Below are 20,707 nucleotides of genomic sequence, written 5' to 3'. Positions count from 1 at the left end.
TCTGTCCATGGGATTCTCCAGAAAGAATACTGGAGTGGATTGCCATGCCCTCTTCCAGAGGATCTTCCCAACCTAGTGACCGAACTCCCATCTCCTGCATCTTCTGCATCTCAGGCAGATTCTTTACACTGAGCCACCAGGGAAGCATTGCACTGCATATTGCACTGTACATATGTACATATATGTACATGTACATGTATATACTATACATATACATATGTACATGTACAAGTATTACTATACATATGTACATGTACAAGTATTACTATACATATGTACATGTACATACTATACATATACATATGTACATGTACATATATATACTATACATATATAGTCTACTTAAAACTAATTGGAAAAGTGAGTGAAGATTATAAATACCCAAAGATAACCACTTTCCATGAAAATAGCAGAACCTTCCTAGTATGTTCATGGTACTTAGTATTTTCTCTGCCAGGATAGCTTCTCTGGTTTGTCAGGCTTTAATATATCTAACTTATATGCTGTTATTTGTTTCTTATATGTTTGAAATGTGTTTCATATATCATAAAATATTATTTACTAATGTTATCATCGATAATAATTATAATATCATGCTAATAATAATCTCAAAGAAAATCTCTAATTTAATTATGAAAAATTATAAAAATACACAGCAATAATTAGATAAGATATAAGTAAGAAAAAGAATAATCAAAAGTAAATATCATGTATCCACTTACCATCTTGAGAGAATATCTCCAGTTATTGATTTCATCCTCAAACTCATCTTCTTCCCTAATCCCTCTCCTTACCCCAAATTTTACCATGGATTTTGTTTTTACCATTTTTTTAATAAGCTGTTTAGCATTTTATTTGCATATATGGAAAATACTTATTTTAACACATTTTGAGCATTGCATGAATAGAATTTTAATATATGTGTATGTGTGTATTCAGATTGCTTTGCTTCATTCATTTTAAAAATTTATCCTTGTTAATGCAAAAAAATCTCTAACTTATTCATTTATATTTAGATAGGATAGTCCATTGAATGCATAGAAACAAAATTAATTTACTCACGTATTCTTCTCTAAATGCTTATTAGGATGACTTGCAGATTTTTTTCTATTATAAGAAATAAGTACTGCTAGAGGCACTTTTGTACACTTCTCTAGTTTCACATGTGCTAGAGTATCTTTAGAGTGTATAATTAGCATTGATGAGTAGTGGGGTTTGTTTATCTTGAGCTTCTCTATAAAATTCAGATTTTTCCTCAAATATTTTAGCTTTTATCAAAAGCGTAGAAGTGTTTCCATTGCTGTTAATACTTTGCAGAATTTAGTTTTGTCAGATTATTAAATTTTTGTCTATATGGATGTGAAATGATATCTCATCATGTTTTTAATTTACATTTAATTTGCATTTCTCTGGGGGACTGTCAAGCAGGAGCTGCCGATTTGGAGGAAGCAAGAGACACAGCTGCTGTGAGAGAAGTCCCCAAAGTAGAAAGAGGTATGCATGAAATCCCACGGCTTTTCCTCTCCTCATACCCAGCTTCCCATAAATGACCCCAATTGGGAAAAACCTCCCTGAAAATCTGAGATTAAGGAAGCCTGGTGGATGTAATTACCTGATGTACAGATCAGGGCAGAGAAGGGCAGAAAATGCATTTGAAATCAAATATAAAAATGGCTATCATAGCTGTACAACTTTTAACTTGTTTTTGAAGGTCTCTTCCACTAGAAGAGAAACTCAATAATGAAATGTTTCTGTGTTCATTTTGTTCGCTCTGCTAGAAGAGCTCTGCCTCATAAGAAGTACTCAGTAAATATTGCATGAATGAATATCAGTGAAGACCCACATATGTCATGCTGCTGCTGCTGCTGCTAAGTCGCTTCAGTCGTGTCCGACTCTGTGCGACCCCAGAGACGGCAGCCCACCAGGCTCCCCCGTCCCTGGGATTCTCCAGGCAAGAACACTGGAGTGGGTTGCTATTTCCTTCTCCAATGCATGAAAGTGAAAAGTGAAAGTGAAGTCGCTCAGTCGTGTCCGACTCTTAGCGACCCCATGGACTGCAGCCTACCAGGCTCCTCAGCCCATGGGATTTTCCAGGCAAGAGTACTGGAGTGGGGTGCCATAGCCTTTCACATATTGAAATAATATTATTTGAGAATTGAATTATTAAATTGTTTTCGTTTAACTTTTAGAACTTTATCACGAGCAGTTTTAGGTTCATAGAAAAACTGGGAAGAATACACGGAGATTTCCCATATACTTTTTGCCCCAACACAGGCATCATCTTCTGCATTATCAACACCCACCCCACCCCCACCCCACGCCCCACCAGAGTGGTACATTTGTCACAATCAGTGAGCCTACAGTAACACACCATAATCACCAAAGTTCAGAGTTTATGTGAGGGTTCACTATTGCTCATGTACATTCTTATGGGTTCTGACCCATACAATGGCATGTGTCACCCATTGTAGTATCATACAAAATAGTTTCCTTACTTTAAGAATGCTCTGTGTGCTGACGTCCTTCTCTCAGCCCCTAGCCACTGTTGATCGTACTGTCTCTATAGTTTTGTCTTTTCCAGGATGTCATAGAGATGGAATCATACAGTACGTAGCTTTCTCATACTGGCTTCTTTCACTTGGTAATATGCATATTTGAACTTTCCTCTATGTCTTTTCGATGTCTTCTTAATGCTGATTAATATTCCGTTCTCTGGATGTACCACAGTTTTTCTACCCACTTACCTACTGAAGGATGCCTTTATTGTTTCAAGTTATAACAATTATGCATAAAGCGGCTAACAACATTTATATGCAGGTTTTTGTGTGGATAATGAATATGAGACATAGGAGAAAATCATTTTCAAAAGCCCCTGTACTTTTATGATAATTTTCTGAGATTTAATAATATTCTGAAATTCATTCTTATCTAACTCCATTCTGCCACTGATAAAATAACAATCACCTATAGGTGGCGCTAGAGGAAAACAACCTGACTGCCAATGCAGGAGATACAAGCATTGCCGGTTCCATTCTTGTGCAGGGAAGATCCCCTGGAGGTCATGGCAACCCACTCCAGTATTCTTGCCTGGAGAATCCCATGGACAGAGGAGCCTGAAATATTGCACTCCATAGGGTCGCACAGAGTCCGACATGACAGAAGAGACTTAGCATGAACGCATGTATCCACTACAGGGCTCTCTTCCCCATCCATTTGTATAGCTCTGTTTCCTAGCCCACTCCTCTATCCTTGTTACTGCTATTTTTTCACTGTGTTCCCTAGAACCACTTTTTAGAATCCCTGTACCTGAACTGTGTTTCTTCTAGTTCTACACATGGCTGACTTACTTTTTGTGTGTAAGATATTCAACTAATATCAACTAATGTCAAGATTGGGAGTTGACAGTGGCTCAGATCTTGAACTCCTTATTGTAAGATTCAGACATAAATTGAAGAATGTATGAAAAACCACTAGACCATTCAGATATGACCTAAATCAAATCCCTTATGATTATACAGTGGAAGTGACAGATTCAAGGGATTAGATCTGATAGACAGTGTGCCTGAAGAACTATGGATGGAGGTAAGTGGCATTGTATAGGAGGCAGTGACCAAGACCATTCCCAAGAAAAAGAAATGCAAAAAGGCAAAATGATTGTCTGATGAGGCCTTACTAATAGCTGAGAAAAGAAGAGAAGTGAAAGGCAAAGGAGAAAAGGAAAGATACACCCATTTAAATGCAGAGTTCCAAAGAATAGCAAAGAGAGATAAGAAAGCCTTCCTCAGAGATCAATGCAAAGTAATAGTGGAAAACAATAGAACGGGAAAGACTAGAGATCTCTTTAAGAATATTAGAGATACCAAGGGAACATTTCATGCAAAGATGGGAACAATAAAGGACAGGAATGGTATGGACCTAACAGAAGCAGAAGATATTAAGAAGAGGTGACAAGAATATACAGACTGTACAAAAAAGATCTTCATGACCCAGATAATCACAATAATGTGATAACTCACACTCACCTAGAGCCATCCTAGAATGTGAAGTCAAGTAGGCTTTAGGAAACATCACTGTGTACAAAACTAGTGGAGATAAGGGAATTCCAGTTGAGCTATTTCAAATCCTGAAAGATGATGCTGTGAAAGTGCTGCACTCAATATGTCAGCAAATTTGGAAAAGTCAGCAGTGGCCATAGGACTGGAAAAGATCAGTTTTCATTCCAATCCCAAAGAAAGGCACTGTCAAGGAATGTTCAAACTACTGTACTGTTGCACTCATCTCACAGGCTAGCAAAGTAATGCTCAAAATTCTCCAAGATAGGGTTCAACAGTATGTGAATTGAAAACTTCCAGATGTTCAAGCTGGTTTTATTCTATATCAGGAAAGGAATATGTCAAGGTTGTATACTGTCACCCTGCTTATTTAACTTATATGCAGAGTACATCATGTGAAATGCTGGGCTGGATGAAGCACAAACTGGAATCAAGATTGCTGGAAGATATATCAGTAACCTCAGATATGCAGATGACACCACCCTTATGGCAGAAAGTGAAGAAGAGCTAAAGAACCTCTTGATGGAAGTGAAAAGGAGAGTGAAAAGTTTGGCTTAAAACTCAACATTCAAAAACTGAGACCATGGCATCTGGTCCCATCACTTCATGGCAAATAGATGGGGAAACAATAGAAACAGTGAGAGACTTTATTTTTTTTGGACTCTAAAATCACTGCAGCCATGAAATTAAAAGATATTTGCTCCTTGGAAGAAAAGCTATGACCAAGCTAGACAGCATATTAAAAAGCAGAGATATTACTTTTCCAATAAATGTCCTTATAGTCAAAGCTATTATTTTTTCCAATAGTCATGTATTATTGTGAGAGTTGGACAATAAAGAAAGTTGAGCATGAAGAATTGATATTTTTGAACAATGGTGTTGGAGAAGCCTCTTGAAAGTCCCTTGGACTGCAAGGAGATCCAACCAGTTCATCCTAAAGGAAATCAGTCCTGAATATTCATTGGAAGTATTGATGCTGAAGCTCCAATACTTTGGCCACCTGATGCAAAGAAGTAACTCATTGGAAAAGACCCTAATGCTGAGAAAGATTGAAGGCAGGAAGAGAGGGAGACTACAGAGGATGAAATGGTTGGATGGCATCATTGACTCAATGGACATGAGTTTGAGTCGAGTTCGGGAGTTGGTGATGATGAGGGAAGCTGTGGTGTTGCAGTCCATAGGGTCGCAAAGAGTCGGACAGGACTGAGCAACTTAACTGAAGTGATTCAGCTAATTGTCATCTCCTCAAAGATTCTTTCTCTGCTCAACCTGTGTATTCTGGTCTTTTTCTCTTGATTATTTGTCTTTGTGTTTTTTCGTATCAGTTGTCATGTTCTGTAGTTACTGTGAATTCTATTTGTCTTCCTACTTATCCGTTCCAACTCATGGGGGGAAGAAAATCGGTAAGTTTATTTCTATCTATATCTACAGAGACTAACATAATACTTGCTAGCCACATACATTTATGAATCTTCCAGAGGCGCCATTTTTTCTCAGATAAATAAGTTAGTTTAAAAATTACAGACAGACATGATTTTCACTAATATATAATGATAATATCATACTGGTTTTGTGTGTACTTGATAATGTTGCTCAAGTGCATACCTTCATTTGAAGGGGACAGAGAAATGTTGACCTTGCCTTATCATGCAACTCTACTGGTACAATATATTTTTCCAGGATATTGATTATAGAAAAGCAAAAGAACTTGTTGGCTATCAATAATTATCTTCATCTACTTTTGTATTATAATCATCCCTACTTTCTTCAATATTGTAAGTATATTAGCTTTCCTTGCCCTCCAAGTCATTCTTCTCTGGAAGTAGCCCAGGTTATTATATTCCTTTTAAAGTGCCAAGTTTGGAAATGGATAGTGCAGATGCCAGCAAGAGCATATACCCTATCACTCTGCTATTTTTGAAAAATATAAATCCCTAAGCTTGATGGGAAATTAACATTCCTTCCTTCATGTTTTCAGTATCTAACAGGAAAAAAATATAGATATTGATCTCAATCATTTTAAAATCTGAACATTTTTAAAGATTTTAAAAATGAAAATGTTAGAAATATCTTTACAGAAATTGTTTAATATTCATTATTAATTACAACTTACATATCCATTAAATAATGCCTATCATCTAATGAGTTAATTTAACTTATTGGACAAATGAGGAATGTTTCAAGCTTATTGACTAGCTTTTCAGAATTAAAGAAATTATTGTAAGGGTATAATTACATAAGCAATTATAAACAGTCTAACAATATTTGAAAGCTAGGCCATTATTACTTTGAATCAGATTTTGAGTTGAATAATGTTCTTAAAGTCTATGAAACCAAATATGTGATAGTTCAGTAAACTGAGACTCATAAAATTAAACCACTTACCCAAGATCTGACTGCAGCAAAGCAGTGTTAGGTTTCCAGACTTCTGACTTTCAGTCTGTTTCTTCATCAGTTATACCTTGCTGTTTCATATCTAAGTATAATCCCACAAATTGCAAGTGAAATGATTACTGCCTATTTTATTATGAGAGATCAAATGAGTCAGTGTAAAGATAAGTGTTTATAGCCTAATGACATAATATCAGCATCCTATTCTGATATTGACTGTGTGATACTGAACAAGTCATTTAATTTTGTTGAGCTTCAGGTTCCTTAGAGGATGATAATGAAGATTACATAGGAGAATATTAGATATATATTTTAAAGACTTAAAATATTATTTAAGGTTTAGTAGCACAGTACTACTTTACTTCATATATAATGTCAAGTAAATCCTTTCATATTTCTGGATAAAATCCCTCATAATAAAAATAATTGTCCGGTTATTTAGACTAAATTTTTTATTTGTCCAGCGTATCTAGGGACTTAAGTTATTGTAGACGTTAACTTTTTACAGTGTTCATCAAATACATAATTTCCCCCTTTTAAATAAGACTGAATACACTAGGGTAAACCAAAATAAACAATGTTGTTAATGAGATGATTCTGAAGACATCTTGTAATATATGTATTAATATCATAACATCATTTTTATGATTATCAGTTTCATGGGTCAAATGTGTAGAGAAAATGACTTTCTATGCTAAAAATTTTTCAGTTGTTTGAATACTAGATAAGTTACAGCTTTATTATGATTGTAAGATATCTTGAAAGAATGATCAAAGGGACTAATCTTTATTGAATTTTAGGTTTGTTAGTAGATGACATACATCACTAAGATTCTTGTATTGCAAAATGACATCTATTCAGTAATCATAAATTTGATTCTCTCTTTCATAAAGAATCTTAATTCATAAAAATTAATACAGTAAATTATATGGATATAAGGACAATGACAAAAGCCATTGAAGTAGTACATTGAAGAAGCCTGTTTTCAAGGTCCCTGTTCAGTGTTCTATCAGTGTTTCCTAAAAAGATAAAATACAAAAAATGGAAGCCAAAGAATTATATGCATTAGAGACTTTTTGTGCTGGGAGGGTAGGAGCTATTAGATCATAATGCCCATAATTTTGTGAATATAGAATTGTTTCCTATAACATTACCCACTTCTTTGGTCTCCATAAATGGCTCAAGCAAAGGGGCTTTTTACAATGTTCCTTAGGAAGCAATTCCTCAGCCTAATAGACCTAACAACGTTGCCTTTTCTATGATAGTCACTCAAAAATTTCCTATACTCAATTTTATCCCATTACTTCTGGTTATTTTCTCTCGACTAACCTAAAATTTGCTCCTTCTCCCCTGCTTTTTTTTTCCTTTACAGATACATTCAAGTAATTGAATTTCCCATTAGTCTTTTCACCAAATTAAATGGATACTATCTTTTAATCTCTGCCCATTAATTATTTCATCTTGACCCTTAATCATTTTCATTGTTCTTTCTTGAAATTTCATTTGTTCCCATTTTTATTACAGTGAGAAATCTATATTTCTTCTCTGTATTATGGTCAACTTTAAAATAAATTTAACTGGTTTTATTTCTGCTTAGCCTAAGCTCACCTCCCAGAGATGATTCTTTTCTGTTGTTGCTCAATAACATTGACACCTAGGTTGCAGTTTACGAACCATACTAGTAATTATACATCCTGTAGTTTGGGTTTTTTGGGGGTATACTTGACAATGCAATTTAATAAGCATCTTAATAGGGCATTTTGTTTCTCCTCTTTTTTGTGGTCCTTATTGTTCACTGAAGTGCTATGTATAGATCATTTTCGAAAGCAAACTGTTTCATCAACTTTAGCCAGGAACTGTGCATACATAAGCCCCAGAAGGAATAGCATACACCATACTTTAGAACCATAGGGACTTCCCTGGTGGTCCAGTGGTTAAGACTTTGCTTTCCAATGCAGTCGGTGTGGGTTTGATCACTGGTCAGGGAGCTACAATCCCACATGCCTCATGGCCAAAAATCCAAAACATAAAACAGAAACTAGATTGTAACAAATTCAATAAAGACTTAAAAAAAAAAAATAATGGACTCATGGAGTAGCTTTATCTATCTAAATTCCTGTACCAATGACCTCCTTCTTAACTAATAAATACTCCCAGGCTTTCCAACCTAGAGCAATTTCAAGGGAAATTAAAGCTTACTTAGCATAGAATCTAGTATTTCACAGCCTATCAAGAATTATTGCTTAAAATTAGAGGACCATTGCATCTGATGAAGATTTCCAGAGAAAAATGCAGATCTTTGAAGCAGACAGAAAACATGAGATGTTTATCAAGTGAAATATTTTGATCTCAATAGAAAGATCCCAGTTCATATTGAGGATAAAAGTACAGTGGGTTATTTGTTAGGTTGAGAAGAGACAGATCCAGCAGGTTGCTTTTCCATGTAGAGAAAGACAGTAACCAAGATTCAATTGTTCCGTTAAAGGGACTCTGCACAGCCATGAATGGGGGCAGAGTTGGGGAGACTGGGTGGCTTAAATGTGTTGTAAATGTAGAGAAAAAAAGTTTTATCTATTTCTTTTTAAGATATGTTTTTGCCTTAGCTTTCTAAATGTCTTCATTTTCCAGATGCTCAAAGAATTATGAACAAGAATAAATTCCAAAGAAAGAATCCAGGTTGAAATATCACGAGTCCTTTTTTTAATTTTTCTCTGGCACATAGTCTGTAGGCCAGCCATCCAATAATGATATTGTCGTCAATATGATCTATGGTAATGCTGACCATGTTGGGAACTCAACGTGGAGTAGAATGTGGCATGAACCACATCCTTCCCCAATAATATAAGAAGATGGGGCTATGATTTTTTCTATGCTGTTTTAACAGCACTTTGCAAATAGAATTCTCTCTATGGAAAAAGAATAATATATTTTAACATATGAGATTTAAAATATTATAGCTGAATTATGACTAAAAGCCTAATACTATTAATTCTCTGAAAAATTAGTTCTCAAAATTTGTTGACAGATTCTACATTGTTGTTCCTGATGATGATAATAGCAAAATCAAAATTGTATTTTTCCCCCATTTTACATAACTTTCTTTAACTATTATTAAAATACATAGGCCAGTGAAAAAGTAAGTCGTTTTAATTTTGCAAGTTTAAGCAGTGTGCTGTTTATGTTCTATATTAGTTCATAAATCATTAACAAGCATCATAACTAAAATGGAGTTTGCTATAGATTTCTGCAGCACCCTCAAACACTATATTTCTATGAATCACATGATTACATGGTTTTCTATAACTTTTGTTTTACTTATCAATTATCAAACATGCTTTCACAGTCATGCCTATCTATACTTTTGTAGATGAGTTATTTATTTAGACAAGTCTACTAAGCATTGTGTTTTAAATTTTGTAATATAATCAAAGTAAATAGTGGTCATATTTTGTTGAGGTTCATTATTCATGAACTGCACCTATTTCTAGCACTTGTCTCCATGATATTCTAGGTGCTCTAAAATTTGTTGCTAGTCCTTTATACTACCTCCATCATTTCCTTCTGTTTGGAACAGCTTGGATTTAATGACTTTTTTTAATGGAACATTAATCAATCTATAATTCTATAACTTGATAATTGGATTTAATATAAATTTTTAATCTGAAAGGAGGCTCATTTTATTTTTAACATCAGTAATTCCATTTTTTGTGACTGATTATTTTAAAGAAATAGTCAATATATGTATAAAAGTATTTGTGGGAATTTCTTATTGTGTCTAAAAGGAAAATATAATGGGTCTCAGATTTTCAGAAATATAAAATCAATTGAATATGCTTCTATATCCTTTGGGCTTCCCTGTGGTTCAGTTGGTAAAGAATTTACCTGCAATGGGGAGACCTGGGTTCAATCTCTGGGTTGGGAGGATCCCCTGGAAAAGGGAACAGCTGCCTACTCCAGTATTCTGGCCTGGAGAATTCCATGGACAGAGGAGCCTGGCAGGCTACAGTCCATGGAGTCGAAAGAGTCAGACACAACTGAGCAACTTTGACTTCACTTCACTTCTCTTCACTTCTATCTCCTCTACTTTTTGCTCTCTGTATGGGAAAAATAAATGTTTTGAAAATTCAAACCCAAGATGAGCCCAAATTAGACAGCATGATCATCAAGGCCCCTTAAGTTAGTGTTTCTATAGCAGATATTCTTTGAAATTAAGACTCTGAATGGAAATTTCAAATACTTCAAATTTTGAAATGACTTAAAAGGAGAATTAAGACTATTCTTTTTTTTTATTTTTTAAATATTAGTTTGCACAAATATTTTCTTTTCTTTTTTTAAATTTTATTTTATTTTTTAACTTTACAATATTGTATTGGTTTTGTTGATTTGGAGCTGTTGTCTTTACAACTACGTAAGATGTAGCTATGGGGACAATGTGTCTCAACTCTTTTCAAAAGTGGTTATAGTTACTAGTGTTGTAATTTCTACTTACTATATGACTGTAAATAGCTCATAGAATCTAATTTCTCAAATAATCTGTAATGACCTAAGAAGAAAGAGTGAATATATGTATATGAATTACTGATTCACTTTGCTGTGTACCAGAAAGAAACTAATATAACAATGTAAATCAGCTATACTCCAATAAACTTTTTTTTTTTTTTTTAAAGAGGCAGTTACCAAGAATAGAATATATTTTCTAGTTACTACCTGGCTGTATACAGAAAGAAGTTGATAGAATCTAATTTCTTCAAGTCCATACTGTATTAGAATGTCCTAGACTATGCCGCAGTGACCAATGCTTCCCAAGTCTCTGTGCTTACCATAATAAAGGCTTATTTTTTATTCATCTAATATGCCTATCATGAGTCATTTATGGCTTTGTTCCCAACCCAGGCAAACCAAGAAGCCTCTATTGGAAACACAACCCATCATCTGGTAATGGGGAAAAGACATTAATGCAGGAGACCTGGGTTTGATCCCTGGGTTGGGAAGATCCCCTGGAGGAGGGCATGGCAACCCACTCCAGTATTCTTGCCTGGAGAATCCCCATGGACAGAGGAGTCTGGTGAGTTACAGTCCATGGGATCCCAAAGAGTCAGACATGACTGAGCAACTAAGCACACAGCACGAAACCTTCTTAGAGTTTACAGAAATTTATAACTCATGCCCTCACCCTAACTTATGACCAAAGAATATGCTTAACGTATTTCATGTGTTTGCATAGTTAAATGCTTCATAATCAGTTTTTCAGGTTGTTGGCTTTCAGGTCCTATACCTCAAATCTGCATATGATGAAGACTCACTGATAATATGTTAAACCTCACAGGATCAGGTCCACAGGTTTGTGGCAGGACATCTGAAACCCTTTCAGGTTGATATTGATGAATCAACAAAGTAAGTACAAATGTTTAATTAGCTACAAGTTCACCTAAATGTGCTATCATCCATCCAGTTTTTCTCTACCTTGTGAACAATGAAATTATGAACCCCCCATCAAATGTTTAGCTGGAATCAAGACAAACTGCTTCTAAGACATTCTCATGATCTAAAAGCTGCTTAACTTAGCAAAAATAGAAAGAGTGTTTTGCCGTACATGATTTCTTCTCAATAAAATAATGCCCTTTCTCTGTGCCCTAAAATACCTAAATTGTTTACAGGTTATTTTCAAAAGCTTATTCTTGAAATTTCCCTGGCATTGCATTTTTTTTGTTTATTCACTATTTTTGATACTTGATATTTTTTATATCTCCCTATAAAGTTTTAAACAAATATTAAAGAGATTTTTAGTGATCATGTCTGTAATTTACAAAAATGGATATATAATTTTTCCCAGTACCATTAATAAATAGTTGAATACAGTTAAAATAGCTAGGTATTTTTTGCATATTGATTAACATTACTTTTAAAATATGGACTCTGAAAAATCTTATCATACATTTTATTCTTACTATAAAAAGATTTCACTTCCACGTTAGTAATCTGAGGTTCAGAAGCTTAGTGACCTTCCTAAGATAATAGGAAATAAAACTGAAATATGCATTTGATTTAATTTTTACTTATTTCTTAACAGCAAAATTAATATATGTGCCTTATGGAATGTTAAACAAACAAAAACAGAAAAAGAAAAAGTCACCCATAATTATAATATGCTTATATTAGTGATTTTCAATATGTTTGAAAGTGAATAGTGAAAATGAAAGTCACTCAGTTATGTCCAACTCTTTGCAACCCCATGGACTATACAGTCCATGGAATTCTCCAGGCCAGAATACTGGAGTGGGTAAGCCTTTCCCTTCTCCAGGGGATCTTCCCAACCCAGGAATTAAAACCCAGGTCTCCCATATTGCAGGTGGATTCTTTACCAGCTGAGCCACAAATCTAATCTCTTCTTAATCATGAGTATTGTATCTCTTTAAATCAGGAATTACTTTGCTGCAATGAATAGAATAAAAACAAATTTAGGATTTATGTAGTTCCCAATTTTTAGGTAGCTGTTAATTTTGTACTGTCTTTCTCAGGACGTAGAGTATGGCTACTCTATTTTGCTTCTCCTAGCCTTCTCCAGCTAGAAAGCTGTTAGCCTTTCTAAATCTATTCTTTCAGCCTGAACCAATCTTTAGTTTTAAAATTTGTTAATCTTATTCTATTTCTAATTTTTGATGTTAATTTGCTTGCCTGTCAGAATTGAGTTACTAGGTTCTCCAGCCCTTTAAAACTCCTATTCCATTTTAGAGGTCTATGTTTAAAACAAACATTGTATGAATATTCAGAAGTTTTAAAATATTATATTTAATGCAGTTATGTTACCAAAATGTCACAGCCATTTTCCATCACCAATTCCAGAGCCTAAATCTTCTCTTAATCTACTTTTTTTTTCAATTATTACTGTATTACTACTTACTTCTCATCTCTCCCTCTCTCTCTCCACCAACCTATGCAATCTAGAGCAACTAAACAACTATTATTTAACAAGTGGGTCATACAATTGAAGAATAAGTTGTATTTACTACATGAAGAAAAGAAACCAAACAATGGAAAAATGGATTTGTTGGGTGAAATTATTGTACTGATACTTGGACTGAAAATCATTAAAATTTGATTCTTTGCTCTAAACATAGCACAGACTGGTTATCTACACTTGAACTTTGCTTAAGAAAAATGCTCCTTTCTGAGAGATATGATAGGGGAAGTTTTTAAACCTGTGAAGAAAGGAACAGAACCTTATTTGCAAGTAGACTTTCTGTTATCAGGCTTCCCTGATAGCTCTATTGGTAAAGAATCTGCCTTCAATGAGGACACCCTGTTTTGATTCCTGGGTTGGGAAGAACTCTTGCAGAAGGGTTCTTGTGGTCCAGTGTTCTTGGGCTTCCTTTGTGGCTCAGCTGGTAAAGAATCTGCCTGCAATGTGGGAGACCTACGTTTGATCCCTGGGTTAGGAAGACCCCCTGGAGAAGGGAAAGGCTACCCACTCCAGTATTCTGGCCTGGAGAATTCCATGGACTGTACAGTGACTTTCACTTCACCTTCTGTTAATGACCTCTCAGCATAGAAAGCATAGACTAATATATTTGCTATTATTTAAAATTAAAATGAATTTTTCAATCCTTTCCTTCTTAGAGGATAATGTAATTGTGTTCATTTCTCTTTCCTTTTAAGTAAAAATGTTTGTTCTTAATTTCTATTGTAGCTTTATCTACTTTTGTGTGCCCAACATAATTCCATATGAAAGTAGACTTGGTATTCACTAATGAGCAAGTAACTCAACTTTAATATTAGCTTTTGTACAGGCAGAGGTTTTTCTAGGACAAAAGCAAATAGCATTACAATTTAATTGAGTTTAACTACCTAAGAACTATAATATATAAATAAGAACATAGTTTAAAATTGTTTTATTATGCTTTATAAGCAACTCCTAAATGAGTCCTTGAAACAGACTAAATGAATGGCTTTTAAATATGTTAGAATTTGATTAGTACAGAGTTCCCTCTAAATTGTCTTTTGAAGGGCAAACTACATCTGCCCATTAGCCTTGTTATAACAGGCATATAGAAAATTGACTTTAAGTAGAAGTAGTGTTTTATAGAGCTTCCTAGGTGGTGCTAGTGGTAAAGAACCTGCCTGCCAATGCAGGAAACAGATGAGACACGGGTTCAATACCTGGGTCTGGAAGATCCCCTGGAAAAGGGCATGGCAACCCACTCCAGTATTCTTGCCTGGAGAATCCCATGATCAGAGGAGCTACAGTCCATGGATTTGCAAAGAGTCTGAGAGGAATGACACGACTTAGGAGCAGCAGCAGTGTTTTATAATCTATGTCCATATCCATTTGTTTGTTTGCTATAACCAAAAATTATCTGATATTTTATAAGGATTTTGGGTGAATTTACATTTTTGTCCATTTTCAAAAAAAAATTGAAGCTTTTATTCACAGATTTTGTAGGATAATAGGTAGCAATATGCTTAAGAATTCAGAACTTGAACAAAAATGATGTTTATTAACATTTTCTCTAATCTCAAGGTACTATCACAGATTCCCACCCAATTTCACTCTTGTTTTGTTGTTTGTCCTTTAATCGTTTGCCAGAGTATTTCAGGTCAACATTTTCATGGTCAAAATTTATTTTACTTACTTTATAATCCTGTTTGATATAGAGTAAACTATCCTCCTCCATGTCTCTTTATCTTGCCAATTTTTATTAGGATTCTACATATTATGAACATTCCATTCATGGTGATGGTCTTACCAACATAACTGTACCATGAAGTTCTCATCTCTTCTACTTAGTATCAAACTTAGTTCATCTTTTTAAAGTTTAATATTTCTCCTCAAGTTTACTATCTTATGAAGTTTTATTTTTAACTTCTGAGTTGTATCTTCTTTACCTGATTTAGTCATTAATCCAAATTAATTTATAAGCTGTGTATTTACATGTAACCTCTTGCAACTTTCTACTTTATTTATAGGGCATTTTAGCATATTTAATGTATCATAGTATTATAATTAGCAATTAGTTTATATATTTCTGTTTACTACTGATTTACATCTAAAAAAATGCCCTTTTAACCACATTCTTACTTTTATATTTCTATTTTCAAAGTATAATTTATATGTCTACTAATTTTCCTTTTCATCTGTCAAAAATCAAACATGAATTAATGTCCTATTTAAAATAGACGAATTATTGTCTATGGCTTTGGAGTAGTTTAACCTATATATATTTCAAAATTACTAAAGACACAAAGAATTTGTTTAAAATGGCTTGACTAGTAGCTAAATGTCATTAGGGCTCATTAAATTTTACCAAATGTTATCCTATTACATGTTAACCTAAGTAAGTTGATTATAGTAATGGCATACAGGAGTAAGCCAGGTGTGTTTTGCTTTCAAACTTTTATAGATATTCACATTAGCCACTATAAGGCATTGTCATCATGATCCAAGGGCATAATGGAAATCAGTTTCTCATGGAGCATACATTGTCCTTGAAAACTGCACCAACAAAATGAGGGGGTCCAACAATGCTTCATCTAGTAAAGAATGGATCAAAGATATTCCTACAGATCTGAGAATGTTGAAAACTACTGTAGCTTCAATCTTATTGTTTAAAATAATTATTACCACAGTATATAATAAGGTAAAATATTTTCAATATTTATAAATATATACTACCTGCAATCTATGCTATATATCTCATAACATATAAGAATGAGATAAACACCAGTAACTCATTGATGAGATGTAGAACTGTTTTTTTTTCCTGAAAAACTAATAAACTGGTAAGTTGAATTTATGATTCTGATCCCCTTGCTGTATATTTGCCTCAGGCTTTTTTGTAGAAAGTGAGAATTGAACAAACAATTGTATGTTAAACATGTTAATAGACTGGCTTCTATTTATTTTTGTGCACTATCTGTCCACGATTCAACATCTATATTAAATTAGAGGTCATAGATATTTCATATATATATGTGTGATGGAAACTTTGGAAATACACCTAAGAATGTTGGATTTTCTAAGCCCCAATGGAAACTGTCATCCTTGATATCTAAAGTAAATTACAGTCATAGATAAATTCCATTAATTCTGTATAAACTCTGCCTGAATAAAACACATCTTTCCTCAATTCTAAAAAGATATTCATTAAATGCAGAACTTTCAATTTGCACTGTCTGCAAATGATTATTTTTTTCAAGTCCACTTGTAGCAGGAATTTGAAAGACCAGTAATACACTTGTTTTAAAAAAGAACCGAATATCAATCAACTCCATTCAACTTTGCATGGTCATAATACTTTCTTACTAGACCAAATAATAACCTTTTTTTCTTTTACAGATAATGAGTCTCTTAAACTCTTATATTGAATATAGTAATATCTTGATATTTTTATGTTAATTCTATTGTAAGTTGAAAATTTCATAAGCTGGCCTAGAGTGATTGTAATAACTCTGCATACAAAGTCTTTCCAAAAGACTGTTCCAGAGATACAAGAGTAATAGGGTACTGCAGCAAATTGACTCTGATGTAATGCCAATTGATTATGTCTGTTCACTCTGAATTAGTGGTCACAGATATTTCAAATATATATGTTTGATGGAAACTTTGGAAATACACCTGAGAATGTTGGATTTTCCAAATCCTAATGGAAACTGTCCTCCTTAACATCTTAGTACTGAAAGATTTAATTCTGGGTCCTACAGGGATATAATCTATAAGTTAGACCTGGAAAGCAGCAAAGGCAACCTGGACTTGAAGTAACACTTCTGCTCTCCAGGGTTACTACTGAGGGAAGGGAAGAGGCTACACAGGGAGGGAGTTATGGAAACAAAGAAGGGTTGTAGCACATACTACATAAGTAAATTCAAATGCTATAGGTGTGTTTGGAATAAGACCTCAATTGTTTTATTTTTGCATCTTGTGTTTTCATTTATTTAGTTTACACATGGCTGGTGAATTATGAGTTGGCTGCTGCTGCTGACCTTATTCAGTACATCAGTTTCTACCAGCAGTGAGCTGTAAATTCTAGACACAATATTAATAATTATAGACATAATAAATTTGTAATTAAATTTACATTACCATTTACATCTAAAACCCAATAAAATTATGTTATTTCCTAAATTGTAATATCAGAGAACATCTTAGATGGAACTTGGAGGAGAGTCTGTGTCATTTCAGTTTATGTGAGGATTTCTTTCCTTCCAAAAAATTAAAGGTCAGAGCAAAACATGATTAAGGGCTTTAAATTCATATATATTAAGATTCAGCTATTAATACTCTAATTTTAAACACAGTTACCTTTAATGATGATGCACTGGAGTGGTTTTTGCACCAGGTTACAATATTTCAAATTGCTAGTCACCACAGGCCTGCCTCACTTTAAATCTCCTTGTGCCCATTTGCATCACTAATGGGCTCGCGAAGAGAGAAACTGTAAAAAGAAAATGTGGCAATTAATAGTGAATGCTTGACATATTGTGACATTATCAATATCTTTATGTTGATTTATATTTGGGAGTCAATACTCACTCATAAAATATTTCTGAATTTCTTAATTTGCAAAATTAAAAAAATAAAAAAGATGCCCATGGCATTATCATGGATGCCATTTTTTTTTTTAGGAACATTAAAAAAAAAAAATAGATCCCAAATATCTTAACATTCACATTTTAGCCTCTGCCATTTTAACCTGTATAAGTTATTTAGAGTAGCCATGCACTATCAAGAATAAAACTAGACGCTATTTTATTTAAGTGAAAGGCAGAAGTATCTGACTATATAAATATTTCCGGGATTTACATCCGAATAAGGCATGACAGGAAAAAAGGGGGAAAATAAAGGAGGGTTTTCCTGCCAAATGCATCTGTGTGAATTTTCCTCAGAAAGGGTTCTTTTAAAAAGCCTTTGTATGTTCAAAGCCACTCCACACAGGCAATTAAAGGCATATATGAAATGATAGATCACAAGACATGAGTTTAAATGTGAGGGTTCCCCCCCACCTCCGTTAAACATCGCAGCAGGCGTTACAATACCAGAGGTAACGAATCAATTAAATCCATTTTCCCCTCCGCGCCTCCGAAGCTGCGTGTGTAGTGTTGCTGTGTAGTTTAGAGCTTGAGCAGTAGGACCCAGGGGCCTCCGCAGCCACCAATAGAAGCGCGCACTTGCACCTATTTGCATGCAATGCCCTCTGCTCTGCGCATTAATAGTAATAGAGATAACGGGGTTGAAAGAATTCTCTACTGAAGAAGGATTGGATTTTTTCAGGGTACTGATACCGAGAAGAAACCCGACTTCAATCACTCCCTATTTCCCACTCTTAACATTTGTAAGTCACAGGCAGCTTTTGCTTGGTTAATAAAGTCGGGGAGGTCTCGGTGCCCAGCAAAGTTGGGAGGACTGCGCCTGCACCCCGGAGCCGCTAGATCGAGGAAAACAGTCTTATCAAAGGGTAAGTCTCCCAAATGATGGCAAAAGAAGTGACAGCCGGCTTTCGAATTGTCTAGAGGCACACGCTCCGTTTTACAGCGGTGGTGGCGGGAATGCAGAATGGGTGCGTAAAGGACCCTGCAGTTTGTCCAGAAATTGTGACGAATGCACCGGGGTCTTTGCGGGTAGAATCAAAAACCTTCAGGCTACATCGGAAATTGCAGCCTTACGCTCGGGCGGGATTCAACAAGTTTCCCCGCAGGGATGAGATGTGTATTTATTTCCTTGCAAGTTGTGCTGAGTGTCCCTTCAATGTGGGCTTGAGCTGGCTTCACAAAGAAGTTTCCGCAATTTGTGTCTGTTGTAGGTGGTTGGATGAATCCTTGTTTGGGAGATTCTGTCGTGCATCTGGGCTTCCTGGGGACACACCGGAGAACTGCTTCGAAGGATGCTCCTAGCATCAGCGGCCTGCTGGGTTGATGCTGGGCAACTTTGCGGCGTAATCTCGGTGTCTCTGACCGCACCGCGGTTCATGATGCGGACAGGGGTGCAGAAACCTCCAGGTCCAGGGCCATTTGGGCTCCCAAACTTTGAAAGCATTCTCCAAGAAGGGGGATGAAAAGGGGGGCTTTGAAAATCAGCATTACTGGGTGAATTTTGGTAAACTCTTCAGGGTATATAGTGGAGTCTTTCCAGATCTGCGTTTTCAACCTGCAGTTTGGGCCTGGAAATGGAGTGCTGATGTGGAGAAGGTGGCGGTTTAAAGCTAAGGCGGGGAGGAGGGGGCTTTTTCTGTAGGAGAGCAGAAGAAGAAGCGCAGATAGATGAATGAACAAGGTGCGTCCCATCTTTCACACACAAAAACCACACGCGTGGGACGTGCCAGGAAGCGCTCCAGTTGATCGCGTTTAACTGGAAAATGTATTGCGGGGTGGGTGGGGTGTCCAGGCGCCTCTATATTATTGATGAAGCGCTGAGCCCTTCTGGGGTCCCTTCTGGCTCCTTATCCCTGCCTTCTCTTCACTCCCGGGCTCTTCCTGCCTAGAGCTACGGGATTGGCGCGGGTGCCGCGGGCGCACTGCTCAGCCCCGCAGCGCTGCGGACACAATGGGGAGAGGCGGGCATAGCCCGCCGGACGGGCGAAGCAGGGAGCGCAGTGAGGCAAGCTCGCTGCCGCAGCCCGGGCGGCCGTTCCGCCCGGGGGTTCCAGCGCTGCGGAGGCCGCTTGCACCCTGCAGCCGCATGCCGAGAGGTCCCCGAGGGGCCGGCTCAGGACGCGCACACCTCGCCGCAGAGGTCCCGCGTTATCCTTCCAGGGGTCACTGTGCCGCAGGCAGACAGGTGGGATAGGCAGACGGGATGCTAAAACATCTCAGCCCAGCCCGGGGTCTGAGCTGCAGGCGCTAACCGTAGGGTGACCCCCGAGTCCCAGCGGGACCTGCACTCTAAGGGTAAAGAGGACGACGAGGAAAGAAGGGAAGCGCTAATGAGGCTGCGAGAAGAGAAAGGCAGCAAGTGATTTGGGCCAATCCTGGTCATGGGCCAGGGTTTCCTTGGCTCTTTTAACTGGGCTTGCCTTAGATGCGGCTTTGAAATGCGCTTCCTAACCTTTCTGCAGCACGAAGGGGCAGGCTTCTAGAAGCCGGAGCTCACTGGAGACTCCTCCTAGCAATGAAGGAAGGAGGTGGCCGGGCAGGGGGACTTCTTTTGGCAGTGTCATTTAACCCTGACCTCAGCACCTCCCACCTTTTCTCACCCCCACCGGGAGTTGCCTGACCTTGTATATTCCTCTGGGTCATTGGCTCTGTTTCTTTTTAAGTGATTTTTACCAAGCTCT

The 20,707-nt window shown here is 36.3% G+C and overlaps 1 long non-coding RNA gene across 1 annotated transcript; it reads left to right on the top strand.

Annotated features, from left to right (window-relative positions):
* The first annotated feature begins 1,453 nt into the window (after nt 1-1,453).
* LOC129644765 (uncharacterized) lies at nt 1,454-16,116 on the top strand. The gene is made up of 3 exons (XR_008710971.1): nt 1,454-1,494; nt 11,695-11,837; nt 15,842-16,116. It is a non-coding gene; the product is annotated as an uncharacterized LOC129644765 (long non-coding RNA).
* Nucleotides 16,117-20,707: the final 4,591 nt, after the last annotated feature.

Source organism: Bubalus kerabau, chromosome 2, assembly GCF_029407905.1.
Source record: "Bubalus kerabau isolate K-KA32 ecotype Philippines breed swamp buffalo chromosome 2, PCC_UOA_SB_1v2, whole genome shotgun sequence".
In the NCBI taxonomy this organism is placed as follows: Eukaryota; Metazoa; Chordata; class Mammalia; order Artiodactyla; family Bovidae; genus Bubalus; species Bubalus kerabau.
Note: the sequence above shows the minus strand (reverse complement) of the source record. Positions and strands in the feature narration are given on the sequence as shown.